The sequence below is a fragment of the Rissa tridactyla genome, chromosome 3, assembly GCF_028500815.1.
Source record: "Rissa tridactyla isolate bRisTri1 chromosome 3, bRisTri1.patW.cur.20221130, whole genome shotgun sequence".
NCBI classification, from domain to species: Eukaryota; Metazoa; Chordata; class Aves; order Charadriiformes; family Laridae; genus Rissa; species Rissa tridactyla.
This window is the reverse complement of record NC_071468.1, coordinates 57,400,967-57,418,240: the sequence shown is the minus strand read 5'-3', so window position 1 is coordinate 57,418,240 and position 17,274 is coordinate 57,400,967. Positions and strand designations below refer to the sequence as shown.

Genomic DNA, 17,274 nt, shown 5'->3' with positions numbered 1-17,274 from the left:
TTTTATAACCTGTATAATAGACAAGGATTGCAGACAAGAGTGGCCTTACCACTTTAAATGGGGGCGAGGAGCATCTCTGAGGAAAGGTTAATCGTAATTGAGAAGGTAGGTATAAATCCACAGAAGCCATCTCACTCTTTTGCTAGACACATACCCTTAGCTGCATGTGGCATCTTTCCACTAACTTCTGCTTATCCTTCCCTCGGCGCTCGCTCGAACGGTGCAACCCTGACAGGCTGCCAGGTCTGTCCCGCCTGGGTCAGGCAATTCAGACTTTCAGGGGCATAAATTGTGGCGTGACTGCTACAGGAGCTAACGCAACCTGAGGCAGGTGTTTAAGCAACATACTATTACAAGACAATCACTTTGTGGTCTTAAAAAAAACCCCTCTTCAAATGATATGAAAGTATAAAAGTTTTTTTTCTTTCCTCGATCTTCTGTTAGGTTCTGGGTTGCATCACTGCTCCTGTAAGGGTCTTAAATTAATTTTGGCTTGTGGGAATCTTGGGCTTTTGTAAATTCCCTGTAGAGAGACTTCATAGTGCAGGAAGAGCTATGGTGGGAAGGAAAGCAACGTGGTCATTCCTGAAGTCCCACTATGATGAAAAGGAGCCATAGTTGTTCTAGTAATCTTCACACACTTCTGAAAAGCATCAATAAGCACAGGTCAAAGTAGTCTGAACTCCAGTCCTTGTTTTATGTGAAGTTACCTACAACTGAGTATCACCTGTAATTTTAATGCCTTCCTTATATTAACACTGTTCACTGAATGCTGTGGGTTGGGTTTTTTCTGGATTGTCCTTCCTTTTTTTTTTTTTTCTTCCCCTTAAGTTTTGGCTCTTCTTCTCCTTTCTTTTACATCCTAGTGTTTCTTTTCCATGTCGTGCTAGCAGTTGCTATTAATCAAACAGTAGTTTATTTTTTTCTGTTTAGCTGATAGGCACTTCGTTAATATGTACCTTCACCAGTCTTTTCCTTTGCTTGTTTTCTAAGTCAACAGTACCAAGAGCCACAGTTTAACATTAAGCTAAGCTGGTTTAACAGATATGTGATGCTGAAAGCTACCTTGCTTCACTGCATGTGTGTTCCCAACTTTCTTTCCACCAGTGCTCTTTTTCCTCTTACCTTAGACCTGAACCAGCTGAAAATGGTTTGTAGAGGTCAGGTGAGCTCCTGGCAAAAAGGCAAATGGCAGGATCTCCTCTTTCAGTGCCATTTACCGTTTTATCATCCGTGAAATTAAACTGCAACCTCATATTTGTAAATGTGAGCGAGATTGAAAAGGTGTGGTTGGTCAGGAGGGGCATGATGCACACCTTGTGCAGTTGAGTTTTACCCCCCACATCACCAATACTGCTCCGGTTAAGGTTTCCTTCTGTCCAGGTTTGCTGGTGTATACTGGTTCCATGTAGTCCTGCTGCTGCTGCCTTTTCACTGCAACCTTTCACTCTCTGAAATGTCCCAGCTTGATTCCTGCACCTTGGTTGGATTTGGAAGATTCTTGTGTTACAAGAGATGCCAGTGTAAGTTATTAGTCTCTCTGGTGAGCAAGTCTTGTAACTTAGGCAATTCATTACATATTGGCAGTGCATTAAGGGAAAATAGACTCTTTTGACTCTATTGACTCTGTAGACTATATAACCTGAAGGCCAAATAGATCTAAATGATGACTTGGGAATCTGAATAGCATCATAGCCCGTGTTACTTAAAAGGAGGAATTCAAGTAGGATTTAAGTATTAATATTTTTTCAGTATGAGAAAATTTAAGTTAATATTACTTCAGAACAAAATATTGAAATATAAGATTTATGTGTGAATGTTAAGACAGATGGAAAAAACATCATAGCTGGAAAGGAAATCATTAAAGAGTAAAAAAGAAAGAGAAAAGAGATCAAGTGTTTTCATTTACTACAACAAAAACATGTGAAAAGGTTAGGCTGCAGCCAGGGGCATTCAGGTTAAATATTAGTTAACATTGGATAAGGAAAGCTGCTGAGGTTAGCTGTGAAATCACCATTGCTAGAAGTATTTAATTCTGGTTTATGCGTATGGAAACAAGTCCTGCAAGAATCCACTTCAGGTCTCTTCTGACCCAGGTATCTGATAGTAATAATCTGATGCATTGCTGGCAGAGACAAGTTCTGAACTGCCTGTAGGTGTTGCAGAACCACAAGGGAAAGGATAACAAAACATTCAACTAGTAGCACAAATGACTAAAGTATGCACTGAATTCTAGGCATCATGTTGTATTAGAATGCTCTGTCATATACAGAGCAATGAGTATCTCTGTGACCAGAACCATATGATGCTGATTTTTTTTTTTTTTTTTTTTTTTACTGCAGTTAGCTTTTATTTTGTGTCCTCCTCCATGAGAACACAGTCCTAGGTCAGTCTGTGCAGTGCGGCATTTGTTTAGTGCAACATGGTCCTATTGTTTGATTTTTAGAGTTTTTCCTTTGTTAACAAATTCCAAGTTAGTGAGTTAAAATAAACTTTAACTATTTTTTTTTTTAAGTCAATGTTGCTATCTCATTGTTTATAATTTTCTACTGCTTTTTCTCCCCAAATCAACATATTTGTATTTACTTCTTTTCCTTGTTTGCAATTTTGATGATCACAGCACAGCTCTAAGGGTTGGTAAATTAACCTGCGCTCCTCTTTCCACTTGGTTGTTGGTCAACCAGGATACAAAGCACTAAAGATCACACAGGTGATATAAATGACAAACATATATTTGCACTTGAGTTGCTACTTAAGAAAAATCAGCGTATTTTTTTCAGTTTTCATCTGGGATAAAGTATATATTTAGGGCAGAAAATGGTTGAAATGGTGGTGTCTCACACTGAGACTGCTTTCATTCAGTTCTGGAGGAACACAGTTCAAAAACTGCAGTTCTTCTCATGTGCTACATTAAAACACCGAGGATGGGATTCATTAGACAAAATGCAAGAGGCAAAATGCAAGAGGAAAATTCTCCTTGGTTCGCTTTATAGGCAGTGGTTAAAAGTGGTGCTTCTGAAATATAGTGGATATCCAAAATATGTCAGGCAAATTGTGTTTTATATGAACCCGTCTTCAGCAGCTCCACTCTGCTCATTCTAGTTTGACATGTTCATATGTAGGCATCCACACCACAGCTGTTTGATGTTGGTTAAGTCCCTATCTGAGGCTCAAAACCTATTTTCACTTAAGACTGAAATCTGCCATATTTGTTACTGGTGTGAAAGGGGTGATATTTCAAGAAGTCTAAATAGGAACAATTACGTGTCAATTTTGAGGGTTTGGTGAAGGGAAGGATTTTAAGAAGGAAAATATTACAGTGATGAGTATTTCTGAGAGCACCCCCTCTATTCTGACAGGCTGCTAGACAGACAGTTATTTTAGTAATAGTGTTGGGTTGGGGGTATCAGGAATGAGAATATCTTCGAGGTATTATGATGTCAGGTTTTTCTATGCAGGTTATGACATTCGTCATTTGTCAGTTTTGCGACTTCTAAATAATTTCCTGTTTATATTAAAGTATACTTCAGGCTTGAAAAATTAAGCTCTGTCTTCTCACAGCTGTGCTGTAGTATCTTCCTGTAATACATCTTGTACATTGGATGTATTATTAAATTTGAACATAGCAAATTGTCATCATCATAAATAACCATCCCTTTTGGAATGCCACCTCTGTTTTTTAATACTAGAGGAACAGAAAATTGCAGAAGGGCATATCTCTTGGCCTTAGTTACTAATTAATAAGCATTAAAATAGTTGTGTAGAGGAACTATTGCTGGCCATGTTCGTATACTCATGTAGGGACTTCTGTAGTGTAAAGGCAAAATATTTCAGTGAGAAAGTTCTACTGTTTTCCTGTAATCCTGTTTTGCCCCTTTGTGGAAATCAGAAACTTCACCACCTTTAATTAGCAAGATGATAATATACCTCAGAAAATATACTTGTAGGTAGATAAAACACACAGATTAAAAAATAACACCTAACAATTCTTAGCAATTTATTCCATAGACTATTTCTAGAATGCAGTTTTTATTTTGTACTTTAGACTTCATTTGCTTAAAAATATCCTAGTTTCTCTCACAAAGCTTCTCCTTGTGAGTCATATCACAGATATCACAGAATTCTAATTTTAGACTCACACTGAAGTTTTTTGGATGGTAGTTGTGTGTATCCAAGTGAATCGTTTATTATTGTGTGCAAGAAAACAGGCTACTTGTTCTGTCTTTCATCTAAGATGAGAAGGAGCCTTATGAGGGAAGCGTCAACAACCTATTAAGAATCCAATAGTCTATTTAAAAAAGAAGAAAGGGGAAAAAACCTAAAACCAAGAAAATACCCAAAACCAAACACCAAAACCACTGAAAAAAACCCCCTAGCTCTTTGGAATTTATTTCTCCCCAGGAAGCTAAGAAGAGATGTTTGAAATATTACATTTTATAGGAAGTTATAAGTGATTACTTAGTTACACAGCTAATGTTTATAGTCAAATTCTGGTTGCTTGTTTTGGGGAGTGTATGCTTTATTTTTCTCATTTGTTAGTAGACTTTAATTTGGGGCTGGTCCACATGTAATGTTCTTTTCAGAAGGTGTGCGAAGGAACTAGGGCTAATTGACCATTGAAAGAGATCCTGGTTTATTTTGGGTTCTCAGTGATTGTTTTAATTCAATATCAGAACTGTTAGGGAACTAGTGGAATAGCATCCCCATGTTTCAGGATGAGTAAACTCCAGGTAAGCGTGGAAGAAGGAGTAATGCTGGGTTACCACATGGTGAGGACGGTTCCTCTTGGGCTCCAGCCCAGCCCTAGCACAGCTTGCCTGGAGGCCAAGACCCCACACCCCAACCTGCTGTCCCCTCTCTCTCCGCTTCATCTGTCTCTCCATCTCCACTGGTGAGGAGTCACCCTTGTTAACATCTAGCACTGTGAAATATCGTTTGGCGTTTCATTGCAATGAAGGTAAACTTTAACGTCCTAAGACACATAATTTGTGAAACTTCTTTTACTATCATTTCAACAGATTTTATATAATTACATTTCAGTATTTGTTACATAGTATTTAGTACTTTGAAGAGGATTATGCCCTCCCAGATGCACGTTGGTTTAAGTGTCTATGGAGAATGTATGTAATCTTTTTATAACACTGCTAGGTTGGTGATACAAACCTGGAAAACCTGTGAATCTCCAAGCTAAAGACTGTCATTGTATTCACCCTGATGTGAGACATACCTGGAACACTTAATAACAGCCTGTATCTACATGGCTGTTGCTGTGGAATGAGAGTTACAATTTGATTTACCCAAATCGCCGAGTATTGTTTTAGCTATGCCAGTTTAATCCCCTGGGAAAATTCATCCTCCCCTTACAGAGATGCCAAAGGCCTGTACAAATGTGGTATACCGTTCCTGTGCTTGCTATACGTTACTCATACAGGGCAGCTGGTGTAGCTTGTCATAACTGCATGGGCTGTCATGCCTCTGCCAGCTTGCTTGGAGTCTCAGTGGTGTACCTGGAGAGGTACAGCTTCTTCACCGTACAGTGCCAAGGACCTTATGTCAATGTGGACTTTCTGTACATCTTTACTCAAGGCACTATTGTGAGAAAGCCGCTCGCTTCCAGACCTTGTGAATGCAGCAGCTGTTCTGTAAAAGGCTTTGTCTTAAGCTCATTAAAACAAAGGAAAAATCTTCTTTCCCTAAGGTGAAGGGAATGAATTACAACAGCAATAGTAGGTGAAGAGTATTACTCTTAGCTTTCCGGTTTTGGAGGGAAAAAAAAGAAACCACCTTACATACAAGATCACAGTATTCAAGAAGATGTGAGGCCAAGACAGTGTAGCAAAACAAAATATTTACTTGCTTACAGTGCCTAATAGATGAAAAAAAGAAAAACAGCTCGCTTAGGAATGGAGACTGTAGTCTTCATACTTGACGGCTGATAAGAAGTTACAGTTATTTGTGGTAAATTCAGTTTTGGACTGTGCTTTCATTCTCCCAAGTAAATTAAAGTAAATCATTATTACAGTTGAACTTGTGTAAAGGCCCATCTCCTCATTCTATTTGTTTTGGCCAGGGTTTCTATTTTATCGTCTCATTTGCCAAGACGTCCTTAGGCTTTTCCAGGTTCAAGTGGCGCAGCCATTCCCGGTACTGAGTCAGAACTGAGAGTGCAAACTGACGCTTGCTCAGTAGTTGCAGATACAGATGAATTTTCTCTATTACTTGACGCCTGTTAACAACAACAGTGATGAATAACACCACCTGTTTAGCTCCACTGGGTAGTTCGGAAACACAATGTGTTTTTTCAGGAGAGAACAGAGAATCAGCCTCACCCGTTACAATAGCTATGAGGTACTAAGCCAGTCACTGTACCAGCCCAATCATTCTCTGTTGTTAATCGGATTGGCTACGTACTTGAGTGCTGTTTTGCAGCCTGGATGCTGCAATTCTGTTCACACATGGGTGAAGCTGATGTGCCTTGTTACAGTGAGGAGGACGAGAAATACCTCTTCATGGGAGTCACAAAGCTTGTGCTCCCATCCGAATAAGGAGAGAAATGTTCGGGAATGGACCCTTCGCTGAGATTTGCAGCCCAGCTGGTATTTTTTCCCCTAGTGGAGTGCGTTGTCACAGAAGCTCAGGCCATGGTGGGAGAGGTGACGCTTGAGGAAGTCAAAAGTCAAGTTTGTGGACAGGAGAGACAGAGGTGAGACCATCCACTGGTCAACTACAAATCAGTGAAAAAGCAAACGTGATCAAACTATTGTGTTTGCAGAGGTCTTCTGGGCGTAAAGCTTTGTTAGCAGATGTGAGTTGCAGTAATAAAACGTGGATAATCATACCCTGATTTGAGACTGATTAGACAGGACATAAGGCTAATTAACCTGGATTTCTGGCTTCTTTGCATTACAGAAGTTGTGCAATGCAGGAAGAATAAGATCTGAAAAGGCATTTCGTCACCTAGAGATAGATACTGCCATAAAACGGCCTGATGAACATTTTTTTATACCTCTTTTGATGCCTTTCTTCAGCTTCAAAGACTTAAGTACTTTATGATCTGATCCATAAATATACAAATAAAGTGGATTAAAAATCTACAATAGTATTAGCATTCAGGGATTAGAAACTTATTATTTTCAAATGTATTTAGTACCCTCAAGATAGTTAATGTTTCTAAACCTAAATACTTATTTATCAGCTGAAGTCAGTGGGCTGTCCTGGAACTACTAATTTTGTTCTTTAGTGTCATGTCTATTATATAAAAGTGTAACCGTGTGACAATCTTGTTCACATTTCTAAAATACATACCCATCCTACCAAAAACCAATAGCCGTAGTGAAAGGTTGGATTGCTGCTTTTTCATTCAAATTAAACTTTTTTCAATACAAAGCTCTGAATCTTACTGTGAAGCTTCTGCTTTCTGCTTCCAAAAGAGACAGAAGTTCATTTTGGTTGTTTTTCTGAGTGACTGACCATCTCAGGAGCAGAAAATCTGCTGCTGCTCCATTGCATTGTATCGGGGAAGGGGAAAGAGTTGTATAATTTGCTTTTTTGGTTTTGCTTTCCAGAATCGCCTTTTGTTTGGACACTTTGGTGAGCTTGTACACAGCTTTGTTGCATAATACTTCTTTCATAATCCTGAGCCTGCCTTTTCATTTGTCTGGTTACTAAGAAAACTGGAGGTGTGACCAACTGCCAGAAGTGATTTGAATAAATAAAAGGAATCATGAACTGTTAATTGTTGTGTTTACATCTAGTTTCTAAGAGACTAATATTTCATGCTCAGTGTCTCTGTGTGTTTGTGTTTGAGATCTTGGGCACATTCAGATCCTGTGTTCCCTGGGGAAACTTGTGTCTGCACAAAAAAAATTACACTTCGTATTTATATTTATCAGTTTGAAGTCTTCAGGTTTGAATACGAAATTACATACATTTATGAATGAGATCAGATAATGGTATGTCATTGTGCTGATTCTTAAGTAGTCAACGTCAATGTTTTTTCTTTTTTCTTTTTTTTTTTTTTTTTAATCTTGAAAGAGATATGCAAATATGTAATGAAGTAGCATATTTTGACCTGTGAGGGTGGTAAGGATAGTTAATATCACTTTCCAGATGGGAATTAAAACAGAGCAAGGTCTCATTCTCACCCACCACTATGAAAGTGTAGGATGCAACGTGATCTTTACTGCAGTCAGGAAGAATATATCAGTTCATAAAACTCTACAGAGTTGGTTAAGTTCCAGCTTGGAACTACGAATCAGGTGCACATTTATCTACCAATAGATATCAGGTGCACATGTACCTACCAGTAGCTACTAATAGCTATTTCTGTTTACTATTAGTAGCTGGTTGTTCCTATTGAAGGCCACAAATAGTGGGAACTGTGTCATCGGGAACAGGAAGTAGCTTGAAATTTGGCTTAAAAATTACAAGTTACACATTCAGCAGCATGTTTTGAAGAGTCACGCTGTAAGTTTTAACAGTATATTTTCTTCAAGTTTTCTTCAAGTATATTCTCTTCCAAACATTTTGGAAATTGTATAGGCTGCAGTGCTTTTTTTTTAAGAAATGATTTATTCTTGGCATAGTTAAAATGGCAAACCTCATAGTCGCAAATATGTGGCTATTTATAACAACAGGCATGACAATACAATGATTGTTCTCTGACTGAAATGCAAACTGCCAGGCGATTTATACTGTGAATGAGACCACATCTGAAATCTGTGCCATTTCTCTGGTAGACTTCAGTGACATGGTTAATTAACATAACATTAGCGTCGGCAGTTAAGGAGCTCAAGTTGTGATGAAGTTTATAAGTATCAAGCTGAATTATGGTAATGTCACAGGTAATGCAAAAGAAAGAGATAAACAGATTTACATGAAAATGTGCATTGAAGTTTCTTTGTAGGGAAGGAGAAGACTGGAGTCGATTGATCAAAATTCTGGACATTTAGCTACTTCTTGTTGCCAAAGGAGAAAGCGCAAAGCACAGAAATCAGAGCTGAGTGGACAATTAAATGGCTTAAAGAGAAAAAGCCCATTTCACAAAAAGAAACAAACAAAAAAAGAAGTCTTTTAATGCTTTCTTTGCATCTACGAGCAAGATAAACTTGTTAGAAGTTGGGTAAAAAGCTGTGAATAATGTTTTCAAGGAAACAGAACAAACAAACGCATAGGAGTATGCATAGAAAGAAAAAGTGAAAGCAAAAGGAACTCATATAGCCTGATAGGTAGAACTGTTCAGAAAAAAAATTAGTGAGGAAAGGAGATTGGCTATCGAGAACAGCAATAACATTGTCTTGAAAAACAAAAATGGAGAGAGAAGCTGCTTTACATCTCTAAACATAAAAATTACCATGGCAAGAGTTTTAATTGTGTTATTGGTTGTGAACTGTCTCAGTCTCAACCAACATCTAAAAGCATGTTTGCCCTGAAGTTTGTTTTCATTCTGGTAGTTTATTATGGAGGCACTGTACAATATCTTCTAGCAAAAGGCGTATCTGCATTCCTCTGAGGACCCACCTCAGTGAGAAATCAAAGCTAGATTTCTGACTGTGGTCTCAGTATTCTGTTTCAAAACCTGTATGCTCAAAAAGGAGAAATCTTTCATCTGAATTATTAATTTTAGTTGTGAGTACAATCAGAATGTCTATACCATCATTACTTGCGGCTCCCTGTCAGGATTTGACTGTTTGCTAATTACTGGGTGATGGGCGGTGCTGGGTCATGCTTCCCTGATCCTGCAGCATTCTCTTGCACTTGCTCTGGCGACAAATTCTGAATTATACAGCAAGAGCTGTTCATTAGTCTGTTATAAAGAAGTACCTCCATTTCTTCTCTCTTCCTGATAAAGGGGCCTTGTTTTCTAGGTCATTACTTCAGTTTCCAGATAATTTGAAGCCCTGATTCCATTTAATTAGACTAGTTTCAGTCTGGTCAATTGTTACGTTCTGGTTTTCTCTGGCCTCTTTTAGTAAAATTTAGTGCTTGGTTGTCTTTACGCTTTCAAAACTGTCAATTTAATTACATCTTTTACTAACAAATGACTTGGATAAGAGCAAGTTATTTTAGCATTATCTAAATTTCAACTGTTTTTACCTTTTTTCTGCAGAACCAGAAGCAAAAAGAATTACAAGCTTGTTCATAGCTGATATTTGCATATAATTAAAAAGGTGCAATGGTTCTTGGTTCAGATTTATTTTTAGGCATTGTCATCTAGATTTCTGTTCTGGTATAGAACCATTTAACCTGAGATGCTGAGATCTAAGGATACAACTCAATAGCTTCTCACGGAAAGCCATATGCTGCGTTTACATGACCTCTTTCATTCTCTGTCAAACCAGTGCTACAGGATGCTGATCATCTGTTCTCCAGCAATCTTTTTTCCTCAGTGACTGGACAGAATTCGTGGCTGATTGCCAGCAATGCTGGACATAAGCTTCTTTGGCAGATTTACCCTTTTAAAGCTGTGCTTTATTTGGAGGGAAAATTGTCTCCTTTCCCACACCGGCAAAAAGCAAACCAAAACAAAAAAAAAATAAACAACCGCCAAACCTTCAGAATGGGACTGAGATAAACCCATTGCTAAAGAGAAAAAATCACTATGGCAAATGAATACCAAGCTTAAGACTTTTAAGTTCACTAAGGTCTCTGTAACCACAGTGACAACTGACTGAGCTTTGCTGTTCACCAATAAAGATTAAGTTTTTGGCTAGTGATATAATGTATATTCTAATAATCGAATTTCTCTAGTTTCCCTCTTTCCTCCCATCTTAGCATCAAATTAAGAGAATGTATACATCTAAACTTTTTCCAGCAACTGAGACTCAACTAAAGAATGAAAATATAGTTGATATACTAATGTAAGCCTCTTACTGTTGTACAGAAAACGTGCAGGGCTTGCAGCTGATGTGTTGTCCTTGAGGGAGAAGCTAGGTAATTTGGTGAAGGCTGAGACAGACTTTTTGGAGAAGCTAGCACAAGATGAACCAGATGAGACTGTGACCTAACCTGAAATAATTCATAATTGTGAAGCCAGGAGAATCTGTGATCACCTTGTCCTGATCATCTACATAATTTCAGAATTCAGTCCTGAGTGACAGTGTGTCTTTTGTGAGCATGTAAAAGTGAGAAATGGAGTGGAAAAGGGCACAAGGAATCTCTTCCCCATTTGGCAGGTAATATCAGGCTGATTAACTTTACACTGAAGTAAACGTGTGTGTGTGTGTGTGTGTGTGTGTTCACAGATGTGAAAGGCTGGATGCCTATGAAGGGACAGACCTCAAACTCTCAACTCAGAAGTGCGTGGTGCATTTCACTGTTTTTTCTTATGCCCAAAGGTAGTTGCAGGTTGGGCACATGCTGTGTCCTCTGGACAAAGAGCACACAATACTGTGCTGGGAAAATAAAAAAGGGAACATGTAAGGACATAGAAAGGAGGAAGCTGTCCAAATGAACAAGTTCCTCTTACCTCTTTTGATAATCCGTTTGCATTTTGTAAGTGAAGATTACCTAACATAGTAAATTTACAGAAATAGGAGAAGCTGCTGTCTTCAAAGGCAACATCTCTCAACACAGACTTAGTGGAGGCCAGATATAATAAAACCATGCTGGAGGGGGAAGTGTTTGAAAGTGTAACTTCATTCTGTGGAGTTCAGTGTCTTAGGGGCTGCATGAACTCCTGCTTGTTGGCAGGAGTTTGTATGGATGGGAATCAGGAAAAGACCCCTTCTCTTGCTAACCCGCTGCTAATCAGGTTTTGGGACAGCTTGAATATTGAAGTTTGAATATGATATGCAGTATGATACATGCATCTTAATTTTTGTACTGATGTTTATTAATAGGAATACTGTGCTTCTGCACACATCTTTCAGCAAGTCTTGTGTTCCTGGTGGCCACTTTTAGATCTTCAGTCTGGAATTAAAATCTTAAGCTGTGTAAAGTCAGAGATTTGATCTGACAAATTCATATCTAAATCTATGTATGTGTACATACACAATAAAGCAACAGACACAGATGTTTCAAGTCCAGTTGATGAAATTATTATCTAAACAAAAAATGTTTAATACATCCCAAACGTAAAATAAGAGTAGTTAATGGAGTACATAGTTCATTATCTAGTTGGCAAAGCCTAAACACAGCAAGTGTAGAAGTGCTGTGATATTATGTTTAAATTAAGTACTAAACCCAATTGAAACATCCTTTTATTCCTTTTTATGAAGTAGAGCTCTACTGAAAAACAACAGCAACATATTCATAGAAAATTCATGGTATTTTATTGCAATTATATGATCCTTGCTGACACGTTATTTAAGTTTCTCCAAGTTTCTAAGGCATTTATCTTTACAACATTCCTGCTTGGAAGGCAAACCACCTTTTCTTACGTTTGTAAAGACAGTAAAGACATGCTTAAGAGTAGATCAAATACAAGAGGTGCAGGCAGAAGCTCAGTACCTGCAGATTTCCGTGCTTTTCTATAATTATTATGTAATAATTATGACCTATAAATAAACATGATAAACACATTTCTGTATTCTTCCTGCATCTCTGTCATATAGAAATATGCAGTAACGTTTCATTTAAAAAAAAAAAACAACAAAACAAACAGCAACAAAAAAATACCAGGAAGTGACATCCCATAAAGAGCCCACAGATCATAAACACCTAACTGTGGAAAAGGCTCCGACCCCTCTCCTGCTTTAATGAGAGTTGTAACTGAGGTCATTGCTGCCCTTTCCAGTCCGTGCGGTACTCCACCCATACGTTGTTTTCATGAAGAACTTGAAATCATGACAAAAACATCAGAAGGAAATAATGCTTGTGTTGGATTTATGTTTTGGATTTGTGTTTGTTTTCTTTAAAGGAGGTTCTTCTTCAGATGCTGGTTATTTTTAGTGCTTATGAAACCAAAAGACAATGAACACTGGATGAAGCCAGGAAAGCTGTGAGCAAATATAGTATTTCTGAAAACTTGCAGACATAGAATGAATCAGTTGCCTTTGTCCTAAGCACCACCAATTCTGGATATTGGCTTCTTTTAAAAAAACCTATTCTATTGTTGGGACCTTGTCGTGTAGGTGGGTGGTCTTTCTTCAAGAGATCATAAAATTACTGTTTTCTGTGACTTTATGGCAAATGTGACTGTGCCTCTCTCCCCCTATGTTTAAAAATACCAATTCCTGTCCTGTTGAAGAACTCTTTTCTATATGCATTGGCAAAAATTAAACCTTAAGACAATTTAAGAGGGCTACTGAGTTTTTATACTATTTTTAAAATATTTTATAGTGTTTTTTACAATTTAAAATTGTATAATTTTTTTTATACTACCCAGATATAATTTAGGCTTCATAGCTGCTTTACCGTAACTTGAGAAGAGCAGAAAAGATTATTAGAGTATTAGCAAAATGGTGCCACTTCTGATGGTAATGTTAGGTCTTCAGATTAGTGGCAACTGGCAAACACTGGAGGAACTGGTGAGGTGTCACAAGTTCTTTTGAGGTTTGGATGAATTTTGAAATGCAGGAATCACAGGAATTGTAGTGAAAACCCGCTCCAGCGCCAGTTAGCCACTGGGTCCAGTGACTGGTAAAATTTTTGTCAGCAGTAGTTGCCTTCAAATGATAGTCAGAACTAATATTAACTAAATTGCAATGTCTGCATATACAGGCTCTTGGGTTTGTGATTTTTCACTAGAGATGATCTGGAAACATTTTCATCGAATTCTATGGATCTTTATGCTATCTACTGTGCAGTTAGGAGCTGCAGATGAAATAATATTCAAAGAATCTAGTCTGAATTTGCAAATCGTATGTAAACACACCAGTTGACTTTGGAAAGATAGGAAAAGATAGTGGTTTTTTATTAAAATAATTTATTAAACCAATTAATGGCATAAATTCTTCCTATTTGTGAGCTTTAGGGAAAGGTAAATTCCAAAGAGGGATTTCAAAGTCGAGAGTCTGAACTGCTTGATACGGTGTGATGGACTAGCTATTTCAGATAGGGAGAGCAGCCTGAAAGCAAAGCAAGAGAAATAAATTATATGGAAGATGGGATTGCAGTAATTGGCAGTGCAGGGGCAAATGACAATTTAGAAGATTTATGGAGAGCCTTGTGTTTTTAGAAAAATTATTTTTATTTGAAATGGCAGAAGAATACCAAAGAAGACATTTGTTAGGGAAATCACATTGTTGAGGAGGTTGTTCAAGAAAATTATTTTAGTAGCTGCATGCTGCATCCATTAGAGAGCACAATGGACCATAGAGACAAAACGCAAAAAGGTAGGTGGGGTTGGACAGGTGAATAGGTAGACCAAGCATGGGCATTCGTATTGGCTCTAGGGGAAGAAAGAATGTCTTTGATATTTTAAAATGGTGTAAAGGAAAAGGTGATACTGTAGAATGAAGAAAAAATAATAATTTCTATATTATAGCCAACTGACTGGAGTTAAATGTCTCTTCTGAGAAGCTCAGTTGTGGCCATGAGGGACTAATATGCTGTCTTCATTTTACTGCAACTAGTAGTTGCAGTACTTTGCTTTTTCCGTCTTGAAAGTTTTGGAAACGCTGGAAGTGCAGAAGGTACACTTCCTCCCTAATTTTGAATTACAGTTACCTTTTTCATCTCTGTACGTCTTCCGTGCTTCAATGTAGCTTGTCTTATTGCAGTAGCTTCATTGCCACGGTTCCTCAGGCTGCTTGAAGCGCTCTGCTCAATCGTCAGTTATTTATAAGGGTGACCGCTTGACCTGCATGGCCCTGCCAAATCAGCCTGCCATGGTCTGCTATTGATCTGCCCAGAAATAGAAAGTCTGGCTTAGTCTTCAGGATGCTTCTATTGCCTTTATCTGCAGAGTGCATGTGTTTATCATCCAGCTGGTGAGAGACCAAAGCACACTGTTTATCCAGAAAAGTGAAAATATAAATATCACCGTGTTTTGGCTTTGTTGTTGTTGTTGTGGTGGTGGTTTGGGCTTGTTTGTTTGTTTGGTGGGTTGTTGTTGTTGTTGGTTGTGTTTTCTGTTTTGTTTTTTTTTGTTGTTTTTTTGTTTTTTTAATAAGACATACATTATTAGAAAATAATGCCTAGGATCTGATAACACTTTCGCTGACACTCTTGGCCACTTGTCCATGTGTATGGATCTCCTTCTGGCAGGAGCATCTCCTATGGAAAACTTTTGAGGCTGTCCTACAAATCTTTCACAACTACTATTCCAGGCCCACATGAGAATTTAGGAGCTGCTCTTCTAGGGCACATCTGAGGTCTCTAAAAGGTTTCTGGAGGACAGGATGGGTAACTGGTTTGGCAGCTGTTGTGAAGAGCTGTTAGTGGGGCATCCTACAGGAGAGTCCTACCACCCAGACCAAGTCACAGCTGATTACTTAATAGTTATTTAAGCTTGGGATCTATTAAGTGTGATCCTACGTAATATCCAAAGAGGGTTTATTTTAAATAGTAACACCGTATTAAAAGATTAGACTCTTACTATGATGACCAGTAATCTTTACTGTGAATTAGCTATGAATGGTAGCGTTTCTGCATACTTACATTTAAAAAATTTGTAAATATCAATAAACTGTTCAATACAAAACATCTGGGGAAGATAATGTCCCAAATCTATGCATTGCTACTTGTACAGCACTGGTCCTTGGTTACACTTTTCTAATATTCTGGGTTTTTGGACTCATTACTGAGTCATTTATGTTTCTCCAGATTTTCTTTATAATACTGTCAATTCAGGGGAATTTGAAAACTGGGTTATTTCCTCTAGGAAGCAAACTGTTATTAATTAATCCAAATCTTTAATTAAAATTATCAAATCAAGTTTTCATTTGTAAATTATCATTTACAATTTTTTAAATTATTGTCAGTAGATTTTGAAGGGAAAGATACAAACTTAAATAATGCTTTTTATGAAAGAATTTCATAAAAATCAATATTTAAGTTTGTATTTTTCCCATATGCTTCTTCATCACTGTTGGAGGAGCATTTTTCTACCTCAGCATCCAGAAACCAACACAAAGAAGTATCTGCGTTAGTCAAGAAGAGAACGCAAAGAATTATTTGTATCAAGACAAAAGAGGATGTTTCAGCTGAAAATCTTAGTACATCTATGGCTACATTAAGTTATAGGTGAAAGATATTTGTAACTTGAAGGTTCAGTGATAGAAGCCCCACCAAGCAAGCTATAAACAAATATAATTGTATTACAATAATGGTAATAATAATTGAAACACTGTCTCAGGGAGGCCTTCTAACAAGATGGGTGGAGAAATTGCTACTCTATGAAAAAGCAGTGACAGAGTACATGATAGCTGGGAAATACAATTAAGATGCATGCACTTGGTTCCAAGGGGAAGGATTTAAAAGTGTGACCCCAGAATTGTGGTCAGCAATTAAGGACTTGTGGAGATACCCTGCTGCTGAGGAGATGCTGGCCAATTTCTGAGACTCAGAAGCCACACTGGGAATCAGAAGGGAGTATGTACAACAGGGCAGGGCCCTGAAGAAAATGCAGGTCAAGCCGGAGATACTTCGGGTGGGCTAAATGGTCACAAGAACCATATCTAGGTTGGTGGGAGCAAGCAACAAAGAAAAGTAGTAGCATTTGAGCCAAGTGGCAAATTGAACATCTAGGAACAGCTGGTGGGATGACTCAGCTGACATTTGGGGAAGCCCTCTATTCAGGCTTACAGCCCAGGCACTGGCTTATAAGGCTTATCCCGGCTTTCAGTTCTTATTTGCTGGTAGAACATGACTGCTGAGGCAGAGCCTGACAAAGGCTGAAGAAGAACCATTACACATTTATCTGCTTCTCTATTTATTCTTTGTGCAGAAACTGCATTTTCAAATGGAGATTTAGGGTGGCTTTTGGTTTGTTATTTTTTTTGTCTTTTTTCAGTACTGGAATTCTGTCTATGAAGTATTGTTAACACTGAAATGGCCACTAAAATAGTTATATCTTTCCCAAATTAACATGTGCATGTGCACACATATATTCATGTTGTGCATTCATGTATGCATGCATGAACACGTGCATGTAAGCTGAAGGATATTACCCAGGAGCACTGGCACAGACACTGTCATATTTTATTATTCTTGTCTAAAATATTATTTGCTGTGGGGGATGAAGAGAAACTGTAATCAGTTTGTTTTGTACAGACATATGCAGCTCTCTTAATCAGATTTTTTAAATGGGGATAATTTCAAGGTTACTTAGCATAGCTGCGATACTTTCGGCTTCTAATACACCTCACTGTTTATTTTTTAAAGGCTACA

At 37.9% G+C, this 17,274-nt stretch overlaps 1 protein-coding gene across 3 annotated transcripts in view; it reads left to right on the top strand.

Moving 5' to 3' along the window:
- Nucleotides 1-17,274, top strand: part of SYNE1 (spectrin repeat containing nuclear envelope protein 1) — a 302,834-nt gene that overhangs the window by 12,868 nt on the left and 272,692 nt on the right. Inside the window, exon 1 of one of the 3 annotated variants that reach the window (XM_054197395.1) lies at nt 1,485-2,096. The exons of the other annotated variants lie outside the window; for them this stretch is intronic. The gene's annotated coding sequence lies outside the window, so the exon portion shown is untranslated. Of the gene's footprint in view, nt 1-1,484; nt 2,097-17,274 lie in introns of those variants that run through there. 3 annotated transcript variants of the gene reach the window in all.